The 22321-nt window shown below is 55.3% G+C and overlaps 1 long non-coding RNA gene across 1 annotated transcript; it reads left to right on the forward strand.

Annotated features, from left to right (window-relative positions):
- Positions 1 to 40: 40 nt before the first annotated feature.
- On the forward strand, positions 41 to 4083 carry LOC141751562 (uncharacterized). Its single transcript, XR_012590024.1, has 3 exons — positions 41 to 188; positions 767 to 826; positions 1560 to 4083. It is a non-coding gene; the product is annotated as an uncharacterized LOC141751562 (long non-coding RNA).
- Positions 4084 to 22321: the final 18238 nt, after the last annotated feature.

A 22321-nucleotide genomic window follows, 5' to 3' on the forward strand; every position in this document is an offset into this window, starting at 1 on the left:
GGGCTGTGACGTCATCATCGTGCGACGCGCCCGACGCGGAAGTGTAGAGCGGTTATAGGATGGCGGCGGTAGCGGAGCGCCAGGCCGGGCAAGGAGCCGTTACCCCGGCGGAGGGAGGACACGGACAAGGAGGAGGACGAGGACGACAACGATGAGGAGCAGCAGCAGATGGTGGAGGAGGTGGTCAGGTGTGTGGGGACTGGCGGAGAGCCCGGCCGGGCGGCCCTGCGGCGGGAGCAGGGGGGGAAGGAACCCCGGGTCCCCGTTCGTCCGGACGTGCAGTGTCCGGTAGCGTCACGTCACCTTGTTATACCGTCATGTTGCACTGTCGTGTTACAGCGTTTCGTCACATCACGTTATCACGTTGCACTGCTCTAACGCGGTGTGGTCGCGTAACGTTCTCTCCTGCTGTAACGTCCCACCGTTACCGCCAGTAACGCCGCGTCCGGCCGCCGCTGCAGGCAGCCCCGTGGCACAGCCGCCCGAGCAGAGCCCTCTCCCGGGCCGTGAGGAGATCCACACCCGGGTACGGGCTGGGCTGCGGGCGGGAGGGACGGTGAGTCCTCCCGGGAGGGTAACGGAGGGGTCCGAACCTGCCGGGAGCCCCGGCCGCTCTGGGAGATGGGGGGTCTGTTCCCTGAACACTGATGTGCAGAAGGTTAAGGCGAGGCCTGCCTAGGAGATTCCGTCTGAACTGCAAAAACTCAAAATGAGTTCATTAACTAAAAGGAAAGCATCAAGTCTAAGTCGGATGCTTCTTCTCCAGGTTATCCGTTGAGGAAGGCACAGTAATGCAGAGCCCTGCAAAGCAACCCAATGGGGCAAGGTAAGGGATGCTGCACTGAGGATGGGAAGTTGTCTTGTCCGACAGTGTAATGTAACAGTAAATTCCTCTCTTGTCACCCGCCTCCTTTCAGTAGAAACCCTTAGGTGTCGGAGGGTGCCAAAACCATGTTCTTGATAGAGGAGTTTCTCCATGAAAGCCTGAGGGTGGAAAAGAGGGGGAGTTGGGTGCAAGCGCACAGTGTCAGTTTACAGGGAGCCAAGTCTGTTCTCTCTCCCAACCATGAAGAAAAAGGTGGAGACTGGGATTTACCATGACATGGATTTTCAACAAATTACTTCTGGGCTGCATGTGGGTTTTCAACTGGACACTGTCACACCTTCTCCATCCCCATTGCCCTCTCCCCTCTCATCTGGTGCTGTTGATTATCTGATGAGCTAGTGGAGATGTGCCCCAGCAGTGAACTGTCTTCCTTATTTTGGGGACTTGCTGGGGGCCGCTGTTGCCGTAAGCCGGCAATTAAGGACTCTCTAAGACTCAATTTTGGAGTGTTAGAAAGCAGGCATTCTTTATTGCAGCGCTGGGTGTGCAGGGGATCACTCTGCCTAGTGTGTGCACCGAGTTGCTCGACTACAAAGGTTATAAGCAATCAGAATATACATATTCATTACATTTCCCAGAAATGATTAACACGTTAATATTATCACCTAGAACTCATTAATATATGTAAATGTCCTTGATGCATGCGCATCCATGTCCATTGGTGGTCTTCCAGGGTCCTCTGGTGGTCGTCGATAGTCTTCCTCACCATGTCCGCTGATTGAACTCAGTCTTCGCGTGTACTCAACAGACGTTTTGGAATCCAACCCAGCCACTTGAATTAAGTCTTTCCTACCCTGATGAGCCTGGATGCCCTTGAATTCTAGGGAAGAGCCAGATGCCTAAATCAGCAGGCTTCTGTCTACCGGACCCTGGTACACTCTTGGTGTGTGCCGATGAGCTTGCAGCTCTACAGGAATTGCTGCTGCGGCCAGCTCTGGTCCAGTATTCCCCATTCTACCTGCATGAGTTCACCCAGCAGTGCCAGCCACAGCTGCCTGTGTTAAACCGAGCTCTGAAAGGCAGCAGGACATCAAACGCAACCCTGTCCAACAGCTCGATGGATGAGACGACGCTGCCTTGGGCACCTCGCTCCCAGGGCCAGGAAATGCAGCACTGCTTTAATCCACTTCCAAAACCCTCTCTGCTCTCAGCGCCGCTGTACAGTTATACCCGGGAGCTACCTCCACAGCCCCCCTCTGCAGGAGCGGGACCTGACACCTCCTCACCCCTAGCCTGGAGCACCGAAACCCCCCAGGGCACACGTGGGCATCTGCGGGAGGAACACGACCTCGGGGAAAGAGAAGAGATCTGTACCCCTTTCTAGGCCAAAACTAAAGCTGGGAGGAACAAAAGCACTAAACCGAAGCTCCTACCCAGGCCCAGACCACAATGAGCAAGGAGAGTGGCTTTCTCTGAAGGGCTCCGAGTTGCTTTCCAGGTTTTCACGGCATTGGGCTGACCCTTCCCTCTATGAATATCATGTAGGAGCACACATAAACACACAGCCATCTGCTCAGAGACAAGGCATGACGCTGGTGCCCACAACCACCTCCCTGGGGTGACCCCAGCTCCCATCTTCTCCACTGCTGGCATGCTCCCCACGCCGGACTGTGCTTCCAAGCAAGGATTTGCCACTAGAAACCACAGTGGCTCCGGCCACAACAAGCTCCCCCCTGCAGCTCTGGCCATTAAGGGATGCTGCAAACACCGGCGGTGGCAAAAAACTAATGGAAACCAGCTGACAACAGTGTCTGAGCTGATTCACCTGCTCATTTTACCCAGGAAAGCACGTCATGGCAGTAGGAGATACTTACTAACACCTGCCCACTCATAACAGCACTGGCCCTACCAAAAGCCAACTTTTTTAAGCTTGCCGTGCCAAAAATCCACCAAGGAGCCACCCTGGGAGGACACTGGCATCGTCCTTCTCTAACAACGACCACGTCTACGGCCAACCAGAGCCACACCGACACCCCGAGCCATGCCAGACACACAGCTACCAGTAACACCAAGCTGCCCGAGCCCAATTTTCACCTCCTAGAGCCAGCGATGGATGGCAAGGGCTTGGCTGTCCCCTCTGCAGGGGTCACAGCAGCACAAACTGAAGGGCTGCGAGCATCCACCTGGTCCCTGAGCGTCCCGAGGCACGTGGCCGAGGCTTACCTTGCCTCTTTAGCGAGGAAGCGACGGCCGGCTTCTTCAGGCTGCTTCTCCTGGCGTTGCTGTGAGCCGGGTCTTGCGCCAGGAGCGGGCTGGCTGCCTGTGCCCCTGAGGAATTGGTTCAAAGAGCATCAGTGCACAAGTCCTGGAAGTCCCTGGACACCCCATGCGGGTTGGGATGGAGAAATCCCCTCTCTCCTCAGAGCGGGCTGTCACCACAGCTCTTAACATCACTAACGATTGTTAAAAGACCCACTGGACTCAGGGCAGGAGTGTGCCCAACACCCAGAGCCCCTCCGAAAGCTCCCACCGGCACTGGACGCGAGGCCAGCAGGTCATGGCAGGGCTACCCCTCCTGCTGGACAATGGCTTTTGGCTTTGGCCCGTGTTTGCCCCCCACATTTCTGTGGGACCCCCCCTACCCCCTGAGAGCCCCCCAGGATCTCCTGGGACCCCTCATGTTCCCCCCAGGGCTCCCTGGAGAATTCTGGGACCCCTCTAGGACCCCCTGGAGCCCTCTGGGTCGCTCTGACACCTGCTCTAGGATCCCCTAGAGCCCCCCAGAGCCCTCTGGGACCCACTGGAGCCCACCCTGGTATCCCCCGCATCCCCCTGGGGCCCTTCTGCGACCTCTCCCCAACCCCATGAGAGCCCCTCAGAGTCCTCCAGGACGCCCTGGGACCTTTTGTCTTCCCCCAGGACTCTCTGGGACCTTCATGGGACCCCCCTGCATTCCCCCAGGACTCCCTCTAGCCCCCTGGGACCCTCCCACACCCTCTCCAGCACTGCACAGATCGCCCCCAGGACACCCCAGAGACCTCTGGGACCACCTGGAGTGCCTCCCGCTACCCCCTACATCCCGTTGGGACACTCCACACCTCCTGAGAGCACCCCCAGTGCCTTCCAGGATCTCCTGGAGCCCCCTGGGATCCTCCTACACCCGCCCCTCTGGAGCCCTCCAGGACCCCATGGACCCCTCATATTCCCCCAGGACTCTCTGGAGCCTTCTGGGACCCTCCACATTCCCCCTCAGACCCTCCCACACACCCCCCCATAACACCCCAGAGTCCCCTGGGTCACCCCAGGACACTCCTGAACCCTCTGGGACCCCCTGGAGTCCCCCCCGGTCCCCCCACATCCCACTGGAACCCTCATTACACCTGTTTCCCCCTCCCAGGGGACACCAGCTCCTGCCAAATGCTCTGGGAGCGCCGGAGCCTGACAGAGCATCTCGGCAAAGGAGAGATGAGCGAGTGAGAGAGGAGCCGAGCGGGGACCCCCTGGATGCGGAGAGGAGGATAAAGAAGCTGCGGAGCAGAGAACGATGGGGGCTCTGATGGGATGAGAGAGGGGAAGGGAGATGAAGTGCCACAAGGTGCCTCAGAGATGGAGGAAGGTATTTTCTCTAAAGCATTAAAGAGAGGCAACTGAATGTAACAAATTTTTTTTTCCTCCCTGATGTTTAGACAGCGTGCTCTGAAGTACTTTATTTCCGTCTGGCTTTCAGTGGCGCGTTTCCCCGGCAGCCCAGTGGCATCTCTGTCGGGCAATGCTGCTGGCCAGATGTCCCTCCTCCTAGCATAGCACACAAAAAACCTTGTAGACCAATTATAACTATGTATTTTGGAGAGAGATAGTGTTATGGTATCAATTTGCAGCTGTGCAAGTGAAATTAGTGCCAGAGAAAAGTCAAATTATACTTATACACTTATAGTGTAAGTATTTTTATTTGGTGTATATAAACCTAACAGTCACCTTTTCACCAAAAGGGAAGGGACAAGGCATTTCCCAACACCAGTGAGAAGGTTTACTGTTATGCTAAGAATGTGTTCAAAATGGTAGCAATTAGACTTAATCCTGACTTTAAGAGTTGAGCTGGCGCAGACTTTTGCAGGCTGTGCTGTGTTTGGAGCTGAGCTGTTTCCCCAGAATCCTCCTGTAGCTCAGCTACTGTCCAGTCCCTCGGTCTCACAGAATTCCTCTACTCCCTTCCGGGCTATTTTTTAAGATGCTGAGCTATAATCGGGGATTTTTGTTTTCCAGGTGCCTCGTCATAGGCGTCTCGTGCTGCTCGAGAGATGCCCCAGCCCAGGTTTGCAGCCGGTGGCAGAGCCTCCCTGAGGGGAAGGGGCCAGCCCTGAGTCTGGGTGTTTTGGGCATTTTTTTGGAGTGAATAGAAGGATGTCTGTGTGTCTCAGGGTTGTGATGATGTCATTGGGGCAGCGATGATGCGGCGGAGGAGCAGGTGAGTGGGGAACGTGGGGTTACGTGAGGGTCTCCCAAAAGAGGTGGTTCATAGCCCCAAAACGTCTGAAAAGCTTGGGATGCATTAAAAAAATGTGAAAACCTGTAACTATGGGCGTGAGGCACTGAAATAGAGAACAATCTCTCATTTATATATGAGAAATATATATGCTGAGAAACAATATTATGTATGTAAAATAAGTTAAAAATAAAAACCTCTATGTCTAAGGATTCTATGATTCTGTGCTTCTGTGTTATATTAAAGATCCTAGAAAATAAAAATATTTTAAACAATGTATTTATAAAAAGATATTAGTGTCAAAATAGATGTGTAAGCAGACAGTCTAATTAGATATTCTGTATCATAAATGTTAATGTATAAGTCTAAGCAGATTTTCTACATAAGTGCAAACAGGTGATATAAATTCCCTAAATAGATAATGTGTAAATAACTAAGGGTGTGCTCCCGCCCGGCGGCTGAAGGATGGTCCTGCAGGTGTGCGCTCCTCCGTGCGCTGTGGCCCCGCCTCCGGCCCGCCTTGGCCCCGCCCCCGGCGGCGCTGGGCGTTCTTCCGCAGCTCGTGCGCGGCTTCGCGGAGACCGGTCTCGAGAGCGCGGCGGCCGGAGGGCGAACCAGGACCGCCGGGACTCCGTCAAGTTGCCCGCCGCCTCGAGCGGGATCGGTGCAGCCCGCCCGGCCTCGAGAGCGGCCGTCGGCGCTCCAGTATCGGCTCTTACGCGTTACTGCGCCCCCGGCAGTGCCCGGCAGTTTTCCGGGTGTCCATTTCCATGGCCCCTCAGTCAGCCGACGCGCCTCTCTATGGCACTTTAGTCCTCCACGACGCCCCTCAGTCAGCCGACGCGCCTCTCTATGGCACTTTAGTCCTCCACGACGCCCCTCAGTCAGCCGACGCGCCTCTCTATGGCACTTTAGTCCTCCACGACGCCCCTCAGTCAGCCGACGCGCCTCTCTATGGCACTTTAGTCCTCCACGACGCCCCTCAGTCAGCCGACGCGCCTCTCTATGGCACTTTAGTCCTCCACGACGCCGCGCAGTCAGCCGACGCGCCTCTCTATGGCACTTTAGTCCTCCACGACGCCGCGCAGTCAGCCGACGCGCCTCTCTATGGCACTTTAGTCCTCCACGACGCCGCGCAGTCAGCCGACGCGCCTCTCTATGGCACTTTAGTCCTCCACGACGCCCCTCAGTCAGCCGACGCGCCTCTCTATGGCACTTTAGTCCTCCACGACGCCGCGCAGTCAGCCGACGCGCCTCTCTATGGCACTTTAGTCCTCCACGACGCCGCGCAGTCAGCCGACGCGCCTCTCTATGGCACTTTAGTCCTCCACGACGCCGCGCAGTCAGCCGACGCGCCTCTCTATGGCACTTTAGTCCTCCACGACGCCGCGCAGTCAGCCGACGCGCCTCTCTATGGCACTTTAGTCCTCCACGACGCCCCTCAGTCAGCCGACGCGCCTCTCTATGGCACTTTAGTCCTCCACGACGCCGCGCAGTCAGCCGACGCGCCTCTCTATGGCACTTTAGTCCTCCACGACGCCGCGCAGTCAGCCGACGCGCCTCTCTATGGCACTTTAGTCCTCCACGACGCCCCTCAGTCAGCCGACGCGCCTCTCTATGGCACTTTAGTCCTCCACGACGCCGCGCAGTCAGCCGACGCGCCTCTCTATGGCACTTTAGTCCTCCACGACGCCCCTCAGTCAGCCGACGCGCCTCTCTATGGCACTTTAGTCCTCCACGACGCCGCGCAGTCAGCCGACGCGCCTCTCTATGGCACTTTAGTCCTCCACGACGCCGCGCAGTCAGCCGACGCGCCTCTCTATGGCACTTTAGTCCTCCACGACGCCGCGCAGTCAGCCGACGCGCCTCTCTATGGCACTTTAGTCCTCCACGACGCCGCGCAGTCAGCCGACGCGCCTCTCTATGGCACTTTAGTCCTCCACGACGCCCCTCAGTCAGCCGACGCGCCTCTCTATGGCACTTTAGTCCTCCACGACGCCGCGCAGTCAGCCGACGCGCCTCTCTATGGCACTTTAGTCCTCCACGACGCCGCGCAGTCAGCCGACGCGCCTCTCTATGGCACTTTAGTCCTCCACGACGCCCCTCAGTCAGCCGACGCGCCTCTCTATGGCACTTTAGTCCTCCACGACGCCGCGCAGTCAGCCGACGCGCCTCTCTATGGCACTTTAGTCCTCCACGACGCCGCGCAGTCAGCCGACGCGCCTCTCTATGGCACTTTAGTCCTCCACGACGCCCCTCAGTCAGCCGACGCGCCTCTCTATGGCACTTTAGTCCTCCAGGACGCCGCGCAGTCAGCCGACGCGCCTCTCTATGGCACTTTAGTCCTCCAGGATCTTGGAAGTTCCCGTTCAGTCCTCCCACGCACCTCTCTACGGCACTTTAGTCCTCCAGGATCTCCCTCAGTCCTCCGAAGCTCGTCTCTATGGCACTTTAGTTCTCCAGGATCCAAGAACTGCTCATCAGTCTTCTGAAATCACCTGTTTCCAGCACTCTTCCAAAAACATAAAACACGATTAACAATTAACCACAAAAATATCTGAAGATCGCAAAAATAAAGCAACGCCTGCAGAACACTCTTCTCTACAGCAACAAGCAGATGGCACTCAAACAAAAGTGGTAAGAGAATCACCACAGGCAAGTGCCCAATGGAAATAAAAATAGCTGCTGCTTTGCCTGCTGGGAACTTAAGGCAGAAGGAAAGGAGCTGTGGCTTCTGTGGTCACCTTTATGTCTTCTGGGGTTCGGCCCCGCTCTTTCCCAGGGGACTGTGGGAAGGGTGGTGGGCGGGGCCCGGGATATATGAGCCACAGGCTCGACTCAGGAGCTTGTTTTGCTGCTGGGCTCCTCTGGGGTCAGTGCTCTGCTGGTCCTTCACTTGGTTGCAGCTTTGGGGCAGGCTCAGCTGTTTGGGCAGGTGTGTTTTGGCATTTAGGGAGGCAGAGGTAAGAAGGCTGAGCTAAGACCTTCAGGACCAGTACACATCCTGCCACCTTTGTAGTAGAAAACTGACTTGTATGCTGCGTTTTTGTTTCCTTTTTTTTCAGGTCAGTAACTTTGTGATGAGTGTTTAGGGGATGCCCAGATGGTTTAATAGTGTGCTTTTCTTTATTCTAGGAGTGCTGCATTTTCCTAGAATTCCTGACTTTATTGAAGATGGACCTGTGGTTTTTTCCACCAGTTTTGCTGTATGCTGTGTGAGTTGCTGATACTGTTTCTCTTAATTGGGTTGATGATGAGATTATATTGTAGGGGTTAGGGTGAGCATTTTGTATGCATCTGCATATTGTACTTTAGCACTTCTCAAGAACGCAGCAGGGATGTAAGGCATAGTGTCATTCAGGGTACAGTATGGCTCATCACCTTTCCCCATTGCCCAAAGAGTGCCGTGGTGTCCCTAGAGTTTTTGCAGCTTGCAGCAGGCCCGTCGTAGATTGTGTCAGGGCATTACTTATTTTGTGGGGCTATAGCAGAGCCCAGAGTCTGTGGGAAGACAGAAGATAGGAGGTGCCTGCTGAACACAGGGCATGGCTCAGAAGAGCAGCTCCTTGAGGAGTGGCTGACACAGGGGTTTCAGGGTTGCAAATATAGAATGGGAGCTGTCAAGAAGAAGTGGGAGTCCTTCCTTGACAGTTGAGGAGAAGAAGTTTCTAAAAGTTTTGGTGCTGGGGGTTGGCTAGGAAATGGAGGCAGGTTCATCAGTCTTTGTCATATCGGTTTTGGATTTGGGTGTCAAGAGGGTCTGGTCTGTTCTAGTCCCTTGCATTTGAGGTGAGCTGGATAGTATTGAGGAGGAGCATGGGACCGGTGATTTCACAGAAATGCAATGGTAATTTTGTGTTTGTTGGTATCTTAGGTATCATAAATAATTGTTGCTGCAGCCTCTGACTCTGGAATCAGCGTGAAACAGGTGAGCGGATTGCCATGGCACCTCTGAGGAGGAGGGTGCTGTAGAAGAGGTTGGCCTCTACTATCAGGGTGGTCACTGCTGGAGCCATGGTTTCTTTTTTGTTTTACAGATGAAGAGGAACCTGGTGACCGCAGGAACACATCAGTTAGCTGTTTGTTGTGGGTTTTTTGTCAAAGATGAATTCAGACCCCTGGCTGTCTGAAAGCTAAGTAGAGGCACAGGCGCTGGAGGGGGGCCGAGGTTGACAGTTTCAGGGAGGAGTTTTCAAGTCAGGGTAGAGCAGAGGGCTATCCAGGAGGAGTCTCCTCTGAGTAGGTAAAGGGAGTGGGTTACTCTTCAGCACAAAGCTAGTGTGTGCTGGGCAGGGCAGTTCTGGCCTGTGTCTGTTGTTGTGTAGTTTGTGTGCTCTGTCTTCTGTGTCTTGGACTTTCCTTAGGTTTTGATATCCTCGTTTCTCTTTGCACTCAAGGGGCACAGCATGTGCCTTGGGCAGCCCCTGTAGAGTCTCGAATGCCTGTGCTAATTGGCAGAGCGCCCAATGGGCACTTCTTGCATAACAATTTTAAAGTGCAGATCGGACTTGCCTCTTGGAAGTTTCTGGATGGTCCTCTTCTGCAGCATCGTTCATGGCTGCATGAGCAGCTCTGTTCTCTGAGCTATAGCAGCTCTAGCCATCTGCTTTTATGAACTGGGATTTCTTCCCTGCATCCTTACATTCTCAGGTCTTGAAGCCAGGCTTCCTGCACATATGTCATCTCCATTTGGACAGGAACTTCTTGGAATGGGCTGTTACATTTGACTCTTTTATGATTTTTACAACTTTGCCACAGAGCCTCCTCACGTCTGTGCTGTGGCCATCGGTCTTCTTGCCCAACAGCGTCTCTTGTCTGAAAGTCATTCTTCTTGTGGAGAGTTTTCTCTCATCTTGGAGTCACGTTGTTGTCTATAGTGCTGTGTGGTGTTGGGCTGCACGTGGGTGTGTTTGGCGTGGAGCTGCCATGCCTGGGGGTGTAGAGTCAGGGGTAGGTGGAACAGCAATAACAGTCTATGGGTAATATGTTGATCTGCCAAGACTGTTTAGCCAAAGGTTGTACAGTCATCTGGGATCAAGCAGCCATTGGCAGGGACAGTCATTTCCATAGTGTTTTATGGGGATGATTGGAGCCTCCTGGGAGGGCCTGTTTGGCAGTAGTGAAGCAGATTGAAGGTGTTAAGGCTTGTATGTGTGGGGATTAATGCTGGGTCCAATTTTTTTTAATGGCAGGCTGTAGTTGGAGCCTAGATGATATTCCTAAATGGAAACAAGACCCCTGGAATCGTTCAGCTACTGATCAGCATCTGGGTGACTTGTTTACTGATGTTTTTTTTTTTCAGATGCAGAGGGACAAGATGTGCACCAAAGAGTCATGGAGAAGGCAAGCGGGACCCTGTAAGAAGGTGGGTCAGCTCACGGTGCTGGAGGGAAGATGTGACTGGTGGCTATGTCATTATATTATGGCTTGGTGGTGGGGTGTGGGCGTGTTTTTTTTCATTTTGAAAGTATGAAGTGATGAGTAAAGCAGGATATTGGCACCGGATGTGACTCTTTGGCAAGGTGGTCAATGAATAGTGGGCTGAAGCAGCAATTCTTCTCAGATGTTATATTGTGGGTGAAGTTTTTAGTGTCCTTTGTGTCTGTTTTACAGGTAGTCTGTAAGCCTCAAAGCAGCAGCCCAAAACCATGGAGGGCAGGTGGGCGAGAGGCCAGGGTAAAGGAGCAGGAGACAGGAATGGCTGTAGGCAGGCTGAGGTGTCGGGCAGTATGTCAGCATATGTCTTTTGGTTGGCTTTTTTTTTTTTCAGGTGCAGGACGCAGGCTCAGAGGGACTAAGCCGCATGCTGAGAAGGTGAGGCGGTTGTGGGCCACATTGGTGTCTTAATAGTGAAGTATTATACGGCAACCTGGTTAATTATTTATCTTCTGGTTTTGCAGGTGCCCTGCGAGCCATCTTTGGAAGTGGATGAGCATTAGAGGTGAGCCGAGGCAGCAGTGAGGAGGAGCTTGTGGCTCGTGATTTCTCACATGTGCAACAGTAATTTTGTTTCTTGGTATCTCAAGCAATGATAGCCACAGCATTTGACTCTGGAAGGAGCAGGTGAGTGGAATCCCATTGTGCTTTTGAGGAAGGGGAAATTGTGGAAGAGGTTGGCGATGGCCTCTCTGAAACTTTTTGCTGTCACTGTTTGGTTTTCTTTAATTGTAGATGATGATGATGAACCTGGTGACTATAGGAATGTCCCAGATAGTCGATGTGCTGTGTTTTTTTTTTTTCTGTCGACATCGGATTTAAGACCTCCAGCCCTCTGAAAGCTAAGTTGAGTGGCCAGGGCTGGGGAGGGGCTGGAAGGGGAAAAGTTTGTGATTTGCAGGGAGGCATCTTAAAGTTAGAGAAGGGCAGAGGGCTGTCCTGGAGCCATCCCCTTTGGGCAGGTAAAGGGAGTGGATTAGTCTTCAGCACAATGCTAGCATGAGCTGGGCAGGGCGGTTCCAGCCTGCATCTGTTGTGTTGTTTGTGTGGTCTGTCTTCTGTGTCCTAAACCTTCCCTGGGTCTCGATGTTCTCTTTACACTTGAGGAGCACAGCCTGTACTTCAGACACCATCCCAAGAGTCTTGAATGCCAGTACTCATTGGCACTGCCCCAGTCAGGCCCCACTTTTCTTGCATTATAAGCTTAAACAGTGGATCGGCCTTGCATCTGGGAAGTTTCTGGGTGGTCCTCAACTGCAGCATTGTTCCTGGCTGCGTGAGCAGCTCTGTTCTCTAGCCATCCATTTTCAGTGACTGGGACTTCTTCCCTGCATCCTTAAGTTCTTAGGTCTTGAAGCCAGGCTTCCTGCACGTACATCTCAGTTTGAGTCACTTGTTTTCCTGGACCATTGCATTGTACTCATTTCTTGGGGTTTCCCTAGAGCCTTCTCGTGTCACCATTGTGGTCTTGCAGGTCTTCTTGCCTGACAGTCGCTTATGTTGGTGTCATCCTTCTTGCTGAGAGTTTTCCCTCATTTGTGAGGTGCATTGTTTGTAGTGTTCTGTGTAATGTCGGTCTGTGCTTGTGTGTGTTTGGCTCGGAGCTGCTCTGCCCGGTCATGTAAACTCTGGGGTAGGTGGAACATCAATAGGAGTCTATGGTTAGTTTGTTGATCTACCAAGACTGTTGAGGCAAAGGTGGTACAGTCAACTCCCATCAAGTAGCCATCAGCAGGTTGTGTGGGCAGCTCTTTAATTAATGGGGTTGTTTTGGGATGAGCAGAGCTATGTGGGAGGGGCTGTTCAGCAGTAGTGAAGCAGACTGCATCACGAAGATGCTAAGGCTGCTTTGTGTGGGGTGTAATATTTGTATGTTGTGTGGTTTTTTTTTAATGTCAGACTGTAATTGTACTCCAGATGGTATTTCTAAGGCAAAACAAGACCTTTTTGAGGGTGTGTGCGTGTCCATGGGGTTCCCCCTAAAAGATGCAGTTCACAGCCCAAAAAATGCCTGAAAATTCATGTGGGGAATGTGTGTTTAAAAAAAATAAAATAAAAGCTGTATATATGGGTATGAGGCATTGAAATAAAGAACAATTTCTCATTTTTATTATGACTCCTTTTGATAGCCAGACACTGTACCTTATCCTCACACCAATGCAAGAACTAATGTGGAGATCAAGGTGGGAGGATGGTGTACAACGTGTGGTTGTAGCAAATTTGAGTAGAGCAGAGGGAGATCCGTTACGGTTGGCGACTATGGAGATGTTATCAGGAACAGGTCCTTTCACTGATGCTTGGCTACAAGCGCGGCTAGATGTCACTATCTTACAACAGTCTGCAGAGTTGGCGCGCGAAGCACTGAGGACCTTGCCAGAGGATGGCAAGGTCACTCCCCCATATATGACGATAAAACAGGGCCCCAGCGAGGGATATATGCAGTTTCTTGATAGACTAAGGAATGCGTTAGACCGGGGAGAACTGCCAGTGGCAGCCAAAGAGGCGGTTTTTCATTCATTGGCCGTAGAGAACGCTAATTCAGCCTGTAAGCGTATTTTGCAAGCTTTGCCTCGACATGCCACCATTACTGACATGATAGAGGCATGCTCTAGGGTAGGAACACCTGAAGAACAGGCAGGATTTTTGGCCTCCGCTTTTCTGCAGCTGTCAAGCCCTTGATTAATAATCGTAATTTGGGACCGAAATGCTTTAAGTGTGGGAAGGTTGGTCATCTGAAGATATAGTGTAGAGCAGGAAAGCAGAGGGGAGAGACAGATATGATGCCTGTTAGGAGCAGAGGAACGGGAGGATTTACAGGCACATGTAATCGGTGTCAGAAATTTGGACATAGAGCATCTGAATGCCCCTCAAAATTTCGTAAGAATGGCATACCATTGGGAAATGGGCTGATGAGCGCGGGGGGCCCGAGCGCGATGACACAAAACAGGCCTCAGGGTCAGGGTGCTTGGGTAGTGCAGCCTCTGCAACCACAGGAAGCACCGGAGTGGACGTGGCAACACTAAAGGAGGTTACCCTTACAGACTCCCAAGTGCAGTGCATTCCTATTAATATGAAAGGGCCGCTGGGGTATGGACTGAGTGCACTATTATTAGGATGATCTTCCATTACCAGATGGGGTTTGTTTATGTTACCTGGGGTAATGGATGCTGATTATACGGGTCCAATTAAAATGATGGTATGGACACCCACTCCACCGGTGCATATCCCAGCGGGTACTCGCATTGGACAACTAGTACCATTTAAGGCTGCCGTTCTGACGGCTGGAAATCAGATAAGGGGGAATAAAGGTTTTGGCTCAACAGGTAATGCAGATATATATTTAGCCCTTGAAATCAGTAAAACAAAGCCCTTGCAGCGAGTTGCCCTAAGAGCACCAGGGGGTCAAAAATGTGTGCTTGATATGCTTGTAGACACCGGCGCTGATGTGACTGTTATCAGTCAAGAGTGTTGGCCACCCTCTTGGCCCCTAGAACACCCAGCTATATCCATAATGGGGGTCGGAGGAACTCAGGCGACAAAAATAAGCAAAGAGGTCATTCAATGCCAAATGCCTGATGGTGGAGTTTGCTCAATTCGACCGTATGTGACAGTAGCACCAGTATGCCTGCTCAGCCGGGATGCTTTAAGTCAACTGGGCCCTCATTTAACGACTGGGGGGATGGATTTTCCGGGGCGGCCATTGGGGAAGGGCGACCTATTTTGAAATTGAAGTGGAAAACGAATGACCCGGTGTGGGTGGACCAATGGCCGCTCAATTCGGAAAAAATCGCCCACATTAACCAGTTAGTACAGGAACAGTTAGAGAAGGGGCATATAGAACCAACAACCAGCCCGTGGAATACACCTATTTTTACCATCCCAAAAAAGAGTGGCAAATGGCGGTTACTGCACGATTTATGAAAAATCAATGAGGCTATGGAGGACATGGGTGCTTTACAGCCAGGTTTGCCATCCCCTATCATGATCCCTAAAGGGTGGGAGATTCTGATAATAGATCTGAAGGACTGCTTTTTTACAATATCCTTGCACCCCGATGACTATCCGAAATTTGCTTTTTCTGTGCCAACAACAAATAAGAACGGGCCTATGTGCAGATATCATTGGGTAGTGTTGCCACAAGGAATGAAAAATTCACCCGCCTTGTGTCAGATGTACGTAGCACGGGCTTTGGCACCAGTGCGAAAAAAACACCCTGAGTGGATAATTTATCATTATATGGATGATATCTTGATAGCTGGACAACAATTAGAGTGTGACAAGGCTATTGAGGAGCTGCAGCAGGTACTAGGGAAAGCAGGGTTACAAATTGCACCAGAAAAAGTTCAAAAAGAACCACCCTGGAAATATTTAGGATGGGAAATATCTAAAACTACAGTTAGGCCACAGAAGTTAGAGATTAGAACACACATTTCGACGCTGAATGATGTTCAAAAACTCTTAGGAGATCTAAACTGGGTTCGTACATTGCGTGGCCTTATGAATGAAGACTTAGCACCTCTTACGCGCTTGTTGCGAGGAGGCGTTGGCGTTGATGCCCCTAGACAGTTATCTTTGGACGCGCAGAAGGCGATGCAGATGGTCAGTGATAAGGTCATCAACGCCTACGTGCATCAATGGGACCCTGATTATTCGATAGGTTTATTAATTATAAATCATGACGAACATCCTTTTGCTTTAGTAATGCAATGGGTACAGGAAAGGGACCCGCTACGAATTCTGGAGTGGATTTTTTTGTCTCTCCAACCAAAACGTATGCTTATCCCGAGAATAGAGGCGATGGCGTAACTTGTGATTAAGGGGTGTCAGAGGATTGTTGAGATATCCGGTCAGGAACCTGAATATGTGGTAATTCCTTTAGTAGCTGAATACTTGCAGTGGGCCTTACGACACTCTAGGGCGTTACAGATTGCACTTTTGAACTATGCTGGGACAGTTAAGGTACATTTGCCTCTGCACAAGTTTTTTAGTGTGTTACAAGTAGGACACATTGAGGAAATTCCTGCTTTGTCTCAACGACCTGTCCGAGGGCTGACAATCTTTACAGATGCCGGGGGAAGACACCGAAAGCAGCAATAACATGGTACATGGACAATAAATGGCATGATACTGTGATCACGGACTGTAAAGGGTCCACACAAAAGCTAGAATTACGTGCTGTACTAGAAGTGTTTCGCAGGTGGACAAAAGGAGGTATTAATATCGTATGTGACTCCTTATATGTGGTTGGAATCGTTCAACGAATGGAGCGTGCTTTGCTGAAGGAGGTCAGAGATGAGCAGCTGTTCACCCTGCTCCATGAATTGTTGCTACTACCTAATGAACGGCACGATCCTTATTTCATCACCCATATTCGCAGCCATTCGGGGCTCCCAGAAGGTTTAGCTGAGGGCAATAGACGAGCTGATAAACTTGTGGCTCCTGCATGGGCCACGCCACCTCCAGATAAGTTTGCACAGGCACGGGCATCTCATACATTTTTCCATCAATCTGCACGAATGCTGCGCAGACAATTCGGGATCTCGGAGTCTGATGCTCGAGGTATAGTGCAAACGTGTGCTGATTGTCAACCATTTATACCTAACTTCAACCCAGGCGTCAGTCCCCGAGGGCATGGACCTTTGGAGTTCTGGCAGACTGATGTAACCCATATGTCAGAATTTGGAAAACTGAAATTTATACACCTGAGTGTAGACTGTTATTCAACTGCAATTTGGGCAACTGCGCAGACTGGTGAATCTAGTAAACATGTACAAAAGCATTTGCGATCCGCGTTTGCGGCCTTAGGTGTACCGCGTGTGATAAAGACTGATAATGGCCCAGGGTATGTAGCCTGTTCAACACAGGTATTTCTACAGCTGTGGGGCATTACACATGTGACTGGCACATCACATTTTCCGACGGCTCAAGCCATAGTGGAATGCATGAACCAGTCTTTAAAAAATTTGCTTCAAAAACAAAAAGGGGGAGAGCAAGGGCTGAGTCCTGTAGATCGACTGAACAAGGCCGTTTACGTCCTGAACTTCCTACGCCTTCCTCAACACTGCCTTGTACCTCCAATCATGTGGCATGGCGCAGGCCTGCAGAGAGACCTGGGAGATTTTAGGCAGGAAAATGGCATGGTAGCAGTTAAAAACAGTGTGACGGGGAAGTGGGAAGGACCGTGTAGACTATTAACCTGGGGTCGAGGATATACCTGTATTGTTACAGAGGCCGGAACCAGATGGGTACCAGCCAAGTGGATAAAGCCCTGGTTTGAGCAGACGGATTCGAATGAGTTACCCCACAATACCAACGACGACGATGAGGGCTGAAAAAGTGCAGTGTCCTAGGTGTGGAACTGTGACTCATAGATCCTTGTGAGTATTGTTGAGGCCGGTGGTGGTTTGAAAGACCATGTGCTGCGGCCCGGTGTGCTGTGTGTTTTTAATCCGGTGTGCTGTGTATTTTTATAAGGAATTAGGTAAAGTGATAGGGTATGCTGTGTGTTTTTAATCCGGTGTGCTGTGTGTTTTAATTCTAGTGTGCTGTGTGTTTTTATAAGGAATTAGGTAAAGTGATAGGGTATGCTGTGTGTTTTTAATCCGGTGTGCTGTGTATTTTAATTCCGGTGTGCTGTCTGTTTTAATAAGGAGTTAAGTAAGGTGACAGGGTGTGCTGTCTATTTTAATTCCGGTATGCTGTGTGTTTTAAATCCGGTGTGCTGTGTATTTTAATTCTAGTATTTTAATTCCGGTGTGCTGTGTGTTTTAATAAGGAATTAAGTAAGGTGACGGGTTTAATTCATTTAGGTATTGCAATAGAGTACATAGAGTCAGATTCACCTCAACACAAGCTGGCTAAGCAACAGGAGATTAGGGAAGTCTACCATTCACAAGGATGGGTCAAGGTGTGACATACACTGCTGTTACACAGTGCTACTGCCAGAGGTTTGGTCGGTTCTGGAGGACTAGTGGGAACAGGTAGTACGTCACTGTAGCAACAGGTTCGGTCATCTACAGCACAGAAAGATACCGGAAATTTTGGAGGCTGGCGCGGCGGCGCCACATGGGCGCGAGTGCCGCTGAGGCTGAAGGCCGCCGGAAAGCCCACAGCCCCACGGGCTGTGGGGCCACGCGAGCGGCTGCCAAAGAGCTTTCCGAGGCACGGCTTTCCCTCCTGGCTCTTCGGGCGTGGGAGCTGTCGCCAGAGACGCGGCCCTACCGGAAAATGGTTCGGAGGCTGGTGCGGCGGCGCCACATGGGCGCCGGTGGCGCTGAGGCTGAAGGCCGCCGGAAAGCCCGCAGCCCCACGGGCTGTGGGGCCACGCGAGCGGCTGCCAAAGAGCTTTAGAATGAGGTATGGCCTTTGTAAAGGGAAAGCGTATCCGGCGGCCGTCAGCCTCAGTGCCACCGGCGCCCACCTGGCGCCGCCGCGCCGGCCTGCGAAGCATTTTCCGGTAGGGCTGCGGCTCTGGCGAGAGCTCCCACGCCCGAAGAGCCAGGAGGGAAAGCCGTGCCTCATTGGAAAGCTCTTTGGCAGCCGCTCGCGTGGCCCCACAGCCCGTGGGGCTGCGGGCTTTCCGGCGGCCGTCAGCCTGGGCGATACCGGCGCCCACGTGGGGCCACCGCGCCAGCCTGCGAAGCATTTTCCGGTAGGGCCGCGGCTCTGGCGACAGCTCCCACGCCCGAAGAGCCAGGAGGGAAAGCCGTGCCTCGTTGGAAAGCTCTTTGGCAGCCGCTCGCGTGGCCCCACAGCCCGTGGGGCTGTGGGCTTTGCGGCGGCCGTCAGCCTCGGCGCCACCGGCGCCCACGTGGGGCCGCCGCGCCAGCCTGCGAAGCATTTTCCGGTAGGGCCGCGTCTCTGGTGACAGCTCCCACGGCCGAAGAGCCAGGAGGGAAAGCCGTGCCTCATTGGAAAGCTCTTTGGCAGCCGCTCGCGTGGCCCCACAGCCCGTGGGGCTGCGGACTTTGCGGCGGCCATCAGCCTCGGTGACACCGGCGCACACGTGGCGCTTCCGCGCCAGCCTGCGAAGCATTTTCTTGTAGGGCCGCGGCTCTGGCGACAGCTCCCACGCCCGAAGAGCCAGGAGGGAAAGCCGTGCCTCGTTGGAAAGCTGTTTGGCAGCCGCTCACGTGGCCCCACAGCCCGTGGGGCTGCGGGCTTTGCGGCGGCTGTCAGCCTCTCCACCACCGGCGCCCACGTGGCGCCGCCGCGGCAGCCTGTGAAGCATTTTCCGGTAGGGCTGCGTCTCTGGTGACAGCTCCCACGCCCGAAGAGCCAGGAGGGAAAGCCGTGCCTCGTTGGAAAGCTCTTTGGCAGCCGGTCGCGTGGCCCCACAGCCCGTGGGGCTGCGGGCTTTGCGGCAGCCATCAGCCTCGGCGCCACCGGCGCCCACGTGGGGCCGCCGCGCCAGCCTGCGAAGCATTTTCCGGTAGGGCTGCGGCTCTGGCGACAGCTCCCACGCCCGAAGAGCCAGGAGGGAAAGCCGTGCCTCGTTGGAAATCTCTTTGGCAGCCGCTCGCGTGGCCCCACAGCCCGTGGGGCTGCGGGCTTTGCGGCGGCCGTCAGCCTGGGCGAGACCGGCGCCCACGTGGGGCCTCCGCGCCAGCCTGCGAAGCATTTTCCGGTAGGGCCGCAGCTCTGGCGACAGCTCCCACGCGCAAAGAGCCAGGACGGAAAGCCGTGCCTCGTTGGAAAGCTCTTTGGCAGCCGCTCGCGTGGCCCCACAGCCCGTGGGGTTGCGGGCTTTCTGGCGGCCGTCAGCCTGGGCGACACCGGCGCCCAAATCAGGCCGTCGCGCCAGCCTGCGAAGCATTTTCCGGTAGGGCCGCGGCTCTGGCGACAGCTCCCACGCCCAAAGAGCCAGGAGGGAAAGCCGTGCCTCGTTGGAAAGCTCTTTGGGAGCCGCTCGCTTGGCCCCACAGCCCGTGGGGCTGCGGGCTTTGCGGCGGCCGTCAGCCTCGGCGCCACCGGCGCTCACGTGGTGCCGCCGCGCCAGCCTGCGAAGCATTTTCCGGTAGGGCCGCGGCTCTGGCTACAGCTCCCACGCCCGAAGAGCCAGGAGGGAAAGCCGTGCCTCGTTGGAAAGCTCTTTGGCAGCCGCTCGCGTGGCCCCACAGCCCGTGGGGCTGCGGGTTTTGCGGCGGCCGTCAGCCTGAGCGCCACCGGCGCCCACTTTGCGCCTCAGCGCGAGCCTGCGAAGCATTTTCCGGTAGGGCCGTGGCACTGGCGACAGCTCCCACGCCCGAAGAGCCAGGAGGGGAAGCCGTGCCTCGTTGGAAAGCTCTTTGGCAGCCGCTCGCGTGGCCCCACAGCCCTTGGGGCTGCGGGGTTTGCGGCGGCCGTCAGCCTCGGCGCCACCGGCGCCCACGTTGCGCCGCCGCGCCAGCCTGCGAAGCATTTTCCGGTAGGGCCGCAGCTCTGGCGACAGCTCCCACACCCGAAGAGCCAGGAGGGAAAGCCGTGCCTCGTTGGAAAGCTCTTTGGCAGCCGCTCGCGTGGCCCCACAGCCCGTGGGGCTGCGGGCTTTCTGGCGGCCGTGAGCCTGGGCGACACCGGCGCCCAGGTGGGGCCGCCGCGCCAGCCTGCGAAGCATTTTCCGGTAGGGCTGCGGCTCTGGCCACAGCTCCCACGCCCAAAGAGCCAGGAGGGAAAGCCGTGCCTCGTTGGAAAGCTCTTTGGGAGCCGCTCGCGTGGCCCCACAGCCCATGGGGCTGCGGGCTTTGCGGCGGCCGTCAGCCTCGGTGATCCCGGCGCCCACGTGGCGCCGCCGCGCCAGCCTGCGAAGCATTTTCCGGTAGGGCCGCGGCTCTGGCGACAGCTCCCACGGCCGAAGAGCCAGGAGGGAAAGCCGTGCCTCGTTGGAAAGCTCTTTGGCAGCCGCTCGCGTGGCCCCACAGCCCGTGGGGCTGCGGGCTTTGCGGCGGCCGTCAGCCTCGGCGCCACCGGCGCTCACGTGGTGCCGCTGCGCCAGCCTGCGAAGCTTTTTCCGGTAGGGCCGCGGCTCTGGCGACAGCTCCCACGCCCGAAGAGCCAGGAGGGAAAGCCGTGCCTCGTTGGAAAGCTCTTTGGCAGCCGCTCGCGTGGCCCCACAGCCCGTGGGGCTGCGGGCTTCGCGGCGGCCGTCAGCCTGAGCGCCACCGGCGCCCACTTTGCGCCGCAGCGCGAGCCTGCGAAGCATTTTCCGGTAGGGCCGCGGCACTGGCGACAGCTCCCACGCCCGAAGAGCCAGGAGGGAAAGCCGTGCCTCGTTGGAAAGCTCTTTGGCAGCCGCTCGCGTGGCCCCACAGCCCGTGGGGCTGCGGGCTTTCCGGCGGCCGTCAGCCTCGGCGCCACCGGCGCCCAAGTGGTGCCGCCGCGCCAGCCTGCGAAGCATTTTCCGGTAGGGCCGCGACTCTCGCAACAGCTCCCACGCCCGAAGAGCGAGGAGGGAAAGCCGTGCCTCGTTGGAAAGCTCTTTGGCAGCCGCTCGCGTGGCCCCACAGCCCGTGGGGCTGTGGGCTTTGCGGCGGCCGTCAGCCTCGGCGCCACCGGCGCCCACGTGGGGCCGCCGCGCCAGCCTGCGAAGCATTTTCCGGTAGGGCCGCGTCTCTGGTGACAGCTCCCACGGCCGAAGAGCCAGGAGGGAAAGCCGTGCCTCATTGGAAAGCTCTTTGGCAGCCGCTCGCGTGGCCCCACAGCCCGTGGGGCTGCGGACTTTGCGGCGGCCATCAGCCTCGGTGACACCGGCGCACACGTGGTGCTTCCGCGCCAGCCTGCGAAGCATTTTCTTGTAGGGCCGCGGCTCTGGCGACAGCTCCCACGCCCGAAGAGCCAGGAGGGAAAGCCGTGCCTCGTTGGAAAGCTGTTTGGCAGCCGCTCACGTGGCCCCACAGCCCGTGGGGCTGCGGGCTTTGCGGCGGCTGTCAGCCTCTCCACCACCGGCGCCCACGTGGCGCCGCCGCGGCAGCCTGTGAAGCATTTTCCGGTAGGGCTGCGTCTCTGGTGACAGCTCCCACGCCCGAAGAGCCAGGAGGGAAAGCCGTGCCTCGTTGGAAAGCTCTTTGGCAGCCGGTCGCGTGGCCCCACAGCCCGTGGGGCTGCGGGCTTTGCGGCAGCCATCAGCCTCGGCGCCACCGGCGCCCACGTGGGGCCGCCGCGCCAGCCTGCGAAGCATTTTCCGGTAGGGCTGCGGCTCTGGCGACAGCTCCCACGCCCGAAGAGCCAGGAGGGAAAGCCGTGCCTCGTTGGAAATCTCTTTGGCAGCCGCTCGCGTGGCCCCACAGCCCGTGGGGCTGCGGGCTTTGCGGCGGCCGTCAGCCTGGGCGAGACCGGCGCCCACGTGGGGCCTCCGCGCCAGCCTGCGAAGCATTTTCCGGTAGGGCCGCAGCTCTGGCGACAGCTCCCACGCGCAAAGAGCCAGGACGGAAAGCCGTGCCTCGTTGGAAAGCTCTTTGGCAGCCGCTCGCGTGGCCCCACAGCCCGTGGGGTTGCGGGCTTTCTGGCGGCCGTCAGCCTGGGCGACACCGGCGCCCAAATCAGGCCGTCGCGCCAGCCTGCGAAGCATTTTCCGGTAGGGCCGCGGCTCTGGCGATAGC

The sequence above is a fragment of the Larus michahellis genome, chromosome 15, assembly GCF_964199755.1.
Source record: "Larus michahellis chromosome 15, bLarMic1.1, whole genome shotgun sequence".
Classification (NCBI taxonomy): domain Eukaryota; kingdom Metazoa; phylum Chordata; class Aves; order Charadriiformes; family Laridae; genus Larus; species Larus michahellis.